The sequence below is a fragment of the Neopelma chrysocephalum genome, unplaced genomic scaffold (genome assembly GCF_003984885.1).
Source record: "Neopelma chrysocephalum unplaced genomic scaffold, ASM398488v2 Primary Assembly neopelma1_22, whole genome shotgun sequence".
Classification (NCBI taxonomy): domain Eukaryota; kingdom Metazoa; phylum Chordata; class Aves; order Passeriformes; family Pipridae; genus Neopelma; species Neopelma chrysocephalum.
This window is the reverse complement of record NW_020897689.1, coordinates 15,632,796-15,638,608: the sequence shown is the minus strand read 5'-3', so window position 1 is coordinate 15,638,608 and position 5,813 is coordinate 15,632,796.

Below are 5,813 nucleotides of genomic sequence, written 5' to 3'. Positions count from 1 at the left end.
ACAAATTTGTCAATGTAGAGAAGCTGTGAATGTTTGAAAAAAGATCTTTATAAAATGCAGTCTTGCAAGGTTTGAGCCCTACCCATGGAAGGAGCACTCATGATTTCTTTGCAACTCTCACAGGTGCTACTTCTGTGCTTGCTCTGGTTTTAAGCATCCAGAGGGTCAAGAAGAAAAGCCTGAAAGCTGCCAGATGTTTCAGGAGCTGTTGTCTGTGCTGGAGAAGCATAAGTGCCTGAACATCAGGTGGAACTAGATGGTCAGGTACACCATGAGAGGTTAACCCCAGTCCACCTCTCTGGCTCCATGCTCATTGGGAAACCTTTTCAGGTTTTCTTTGTAGGATGAGGGTTCACACATTACTTCCAGTGAGTGCTCTGGCTTGTTGCAGCACAAGGAGAGAGCTGTGCCTGTTTGTGTCTGGAGGCAAAGCTCTACTCTCTGGGTTTTGCCATTTTATTAAATTTTATTTTCTTCCACCTTGCCAGTCCTCTTCATTGCAAAGATATTTTGAAGAAACCTGACTGGAAGTTTGTACCAGTAAACAGAGGGGTATGTGTTCCCCTGTTTTTGAGGAATTTTGGATCCTCACACGGGCTTCAGGGAGGCAGAGGGAACCCAGCTCTTCCTGGTGAGGCCTCCCTGCTCCCACTTGTGGTTTGGAGGGGAAGAGTGGCTTTTGACCACTTCTCCAAGCAGAAAAGGAGGCAGGCAAGAAGTGCCTAGGGCATGGATATGGCATTCTCACAGAAATGCTTGTACAGTAAGTACCCAGTCTCAGTGTTGAGCTTGTTTCTGACATAAGAGTGTGGGAATAATAATTTTTAAGACAGATTAGTGCTGCTTCTCCTCTGCTTGGAGTGCAGCAGGATGCTGAAGGCAGCAGACTAAGCACTAAACCATGCATTAGTGCTATCAAAGAAAAGTGTAGCATAACTGTAGAATAACCAAATAGGAGGATCTATTTTCCCCCTTAAGGAATGAAACCCAACTCTTCAAATCATTCAAGAGAACAAAGTGTTTGAGTGCATATGGGATGTTAAAAAGCATATGCAGCCTGACTCGGTACAAGTTCACAGTGCAGTAAAATAGCTCTTGGGAAATAATTTTTTTCAAACTCTACCATCCGTCTGGTACCTGACAAGTGCTAAACTGTTAATGACTGTTACATCCATGCTTTATGTAATGTATTTTAGTTTACTTTGAAGATAATTTGGCTAATTTGCATCACTGCACTTTGCCAGAGTGCTGCAGTGAGAAGGAAGTGTTGTGATAGTGCTGGACTCTGTATCAATATTTAAAGGGAATTATTAAGGAAATAGTATTTCTTAGAAGTTTGCTATTAGGTGGTAAGGAAAGTTGGCAAGAGTGCTAGTATTACAGGAGCTCCAAATCTACTGTGGCAGTGGCATATGAATGTAATGATGCTGTTAAATTTTCACTACAAGCCACAAACAAAAATGCAAGAAAGTCATGAGGCCAAATGAAGATTAGATTAATTTATACTGTGTATGTCACAGTACGCTGTACACTGAAATTTTACTGTATTTGGCTTATTGCTGCTTATAGAAATACCCTTGTCTTATTGTTTGATCCTCTTTGCCTCCCTAAAGTTAAGGGGATGCTTTAGAGGCATTTTGAGGTCTTGCTGACGCTACTTCTGTAAAAGGAAGCTCTGAGGGGGAAAGGCCCCTGAATTTACATTTACTTTCCAAAAAGTAGTTCAGTGCCCAGTATACAAAATGTGGAAGCTGAAATATAAAAGGTACATCATTTACTGTTTTAATATTTACTTCCAGTATCAAGAACTTCATGGTAAAAAGGAACAATTTCTCAAAAGTCTCTGCTGAGCTTTGCAAGCACATGAAGCATCAAAAGCAGAAGAGTATCTTTGTTCATAGCTGTTCGTCTCTCTAACCAAGAAGTGCAAAAGGTCTTTTTTTTTTTTTTAATACAACTTGAAGTTGGAATACACTCTGCTGGGTTGTGATAAGTGTTTGCCCTCAGCTTTCCACTTGCGCAGAACTGGTGAAGTTCCCCAGGGCTTTGAATCTATCAATCTGTTAAGCTTAAAATACATATATGAGTATTTTTACTTTTTTGTTAGTAAATTCAACCAACAAGCATTTCATGGAGGACATCCTGAATCATGATACGAGTTTTTATAAAATTTTATTTTGCTTTTTATTGCAGAAAAAATTAACATGGGCTGAGACGCTGTTAAATTTCTGGACAGCTCATAGCCAATGCTTGAATACCCTTTTGGGATTTAAGCAGTATTTTGTAAATGATGCATTGGGCAGCAAAGAAATTATATTGCTACTGTAACTACTCACAGAGGTTTGGTCTTTTACCCATTTTAAGCTACAGAATAAGCTATAGAAAAATGCAGACTTTTGGTTTGGAAGTTAACTAATATTTGGACTAAATGCAATAAATACATACAGTGTTACACTTTCCAGTGTGCTCTTGAACACATCTCTTTTGGTTTATCTTAATTAAATCCAGAATTAAACCAAGCCAATCAGTTTCTTTTTCTGGTGCATGGTATGAGGAGTAAGTACATTACAAGGCTGAAGCTTAATTTAGGTTCAGGGGGACCAGAGCAGAGCATCATCAGGACTGAGCAACTGTCTCTTCGTGGTAGGACAGTTAGCATTGTGCCCTTCTCTGAAGGAGGCCCCATTAGTGTTAAGGTAAAAAATTAACTGTTCCATGAAGTTTTCATTTACACGTTTTAGAAAATCTTCCCCAAGTGTAGCGTTTCTGAAATAACATCTGGGTCTATATGTGCAGCTCAGGGGTTATATAAACAAATTAATGTTACGCTACAGTGACCATGGTAATATTTAGCAGAGGGAAACCCCTTAAATAGCAGAAGGGAAAAACTACTTGCAGTAACTCATTGAACGAATCACAGTAGAAAATTGAGTCATTTTCACTTGGTTTACTCTCTCAGCTTTCATATGCCTCATGGTCACTGTTTGTTTTAGCTGTCCTCCCCTCATACATAGTATGACTCTTGGGGATGGTCCTGTGCAGGACTAAGAGTTGGACTTGATGATCCTTGTAGGTCCCTTCCAACTCAGCATATTCCATGATAAATCTTCCCACCTCCAAATATGAAGGAAGGAAGGTAATCCTATCATGTAGTATGAACTGATTTACCATTGCTAGTATAGCCTTTCCAACGCAGGTATCTTGGAATTTCTGTCACTGGAGTATCTTTGTGTGGTCTAGAGTACTTACAAAAAGTTGATTTTCAGCACTGAGGAAGTTTTAGATTTCTTTATGAGGACAAAAGAAAGATCTTTGCAAGTGTATGTTGCAGCGGCAAGGGACTAAGTGCTCTAAAACCAGGCTTGAAATCCATTCAGATCCTGTTCTGTTCCAGTTGTCAGATGACGAAGCTGTCAAGCAGTCCAGCCTGCTGGATCAGGACAGAGTATTATCGATATCCGCATTCCAGCAAAATACTTTTAAGAGTGATGCTGTGTTGATTCAGTTAAGTGAAGTCCCCCAAACATCCAAATTTATTCATACAAAAAAAAAAAAGAAAAGCAATTTGTTACTTGGAGGCTGCAGAAGTTATCGCTAGCTGAGAGGAAGCAATAGGAATGGCTAAAGCCAGCTGAAGTGACTGAATCTAGTGAGGCTGGATATTCACCCAAGCAGTGAAAATCCTAGCTGCAACCATACAGAGAGGTTGCCGAAGTGAAGGCTGAGTCTGCAAACAGGCTTGTCCACCCCAGAGTTTGGTTTCCGCCTCTACTCAGCATGGTCCTGTGGTGTCTCTTACCAATGCCTGAGGCTTTGGCAGTGCCTGTTGATACTGTGAGCAGGGCTGTTGCCCAGGGTGGAGGTGGGGCAAGCAGCAGCCCATCAGGGAGCTCTGACACCACTGGGCTCTGCACAAGAGTTTCCTCAACCAGGGGAATTCCCAGTCAAGCTGCACACACAGCTCTGCGAAACACTCCCTGCAAAGTAAGGGTCAGCCTCGGATTTCTCCATATAAAGACCCAAGGATCAGTGTCTTTTTAGCACGTGGTCACACCAGGTGCATCTCTGGGTGTCAGGGAGTGTGGTTTTGCCATCAACCCCTTGTGGACCCTTCTTCAAGGCTCATGCAAATGTATTTTGTGAGCTCCTCCTTTCTGCATTTTGAGGTTTTGGCCTGCCACCTTGCAAAGTTCCAAAACCAGAGCAAATTTCAAGGTGCTTCCCAGCAGCACAGGCTTCACTGAAAACCTAAAATGTCCCTCTGGGTTTCTGGGTTCTGGGTTCTCAGACTGCTGAGGAAAAAAAGTGCTGTTGGTGGCAGTCTGGGTTTGATGACAGCGCGATCCTTCCTGTCTTTCTCTGTGCCTCAACTCATTATCTTACTTTTTCTCAAGGCTGCTCTGCAACCTTCTTGTGAAACCCCTGTGGTTTATTAGAGGAGTGTAATGGCAGCACCAGAGCTTTTAGCACTGCATAAACATGAGTACAGAGGCTCACAGTGTGCCTTTGGTGTTTTGGCAATGAAGTGCCTTTCCCTAATGTTCTATCCTAAAAATAGGATGTCCAAAGAATGGACATTAGAGAGGATATTCCTCTGCACAATTATCACAGGTTGATGCAGGTTGAATAAACACATTTATCATATCAATGCACTACTACCTAGACCTCTGGGGGTTCTTTCACATTGTCACAGTGTCAGACACAGTGATGGTAACACTGGCAAGAGCTTTTGTGAAAGGCGGTATTATGATCTGACAGCAAAACCTGTCCTAAGTATTCATTAAATTGTTCCAGGCACTGGGACAGCCTATGATTATGTTAAACAAGGGAGCAAATTGTACACTCTGCTTTCCTGGTATGCACGAACTTAATCTGAAAATCTGCCTAGAAAGGTTAAACACAGTCAGCTTTGTTTAGGAGAACTCCAAACTGGCAGAGCCCATCACCCCAGAGGGTCATTTGTGGGGGGCTACCTGTGCCAAACGCCTGTGCTGGTGCAAGAATGATTTCTGTGGGTGCAGGTTGCAGCTGAACTTATCCAAGGGGTTCCCTCAGGTGTCTGAACATTTGGGTGTTCCCAGCAGATGCAATGCTATTTGTAGCTCAGGCTCTGACCTGTACGTCTGGAAAGCAATGGTCCCCAAAACAGAAGCTGGAGTTCCCCAGGAAGCAGCTGTGTGGGGAACTCCGGGCAGTGGCTTCTGCTACAGGAGAAACCATGTTCTAGGAAGTGCTTTTAGTGATGGGCTTTGACACCGAAAAGCCCAGTTCTCCCAGGAAAAGTGAGCATTGTGGGGGTTCTTCACCTTATATAGAAATTACCCACCAGGGTATTCATTAACTCTGCCAAGAAGAGGTGCTGTTAGGAGCCAGGTTTGAGAACAACTCTTCCAGTCACGTAATGTAGAGTGGGACACCAACAAGCAGGGGGTCCTGATCGCCCAAGACTGAGCTGAGTACTGGGAGCAGGACAGAGCATGGGGCCAGCAGAGTCGTGTTCAGGCTGCAGAGCTGAATGCCATGGTGCCTGGGTTGTGGTTTCTGCAAGACACACTGCTTGTGTTCACTTTTGCTTCTTGCTGCCAACTTTTGTGACTTCACTGTCAGTCTTTTGATTTTTTTTCTGCAGCTTGTAAAGAGCATTCTCAGAAAAAAAACCTCCAACCTTTATCTAAAAATAAATCTGTAGTCCTTGCAGCTAAAAAAAAACAAACCCAAACAAAAATAGCTGACACAAAAACAAGACCTGAATGCATTATAGTAGTTCAGAAATCAGATAAGAATGTCTGAAATGTAAGTAATTTGCAATTGCT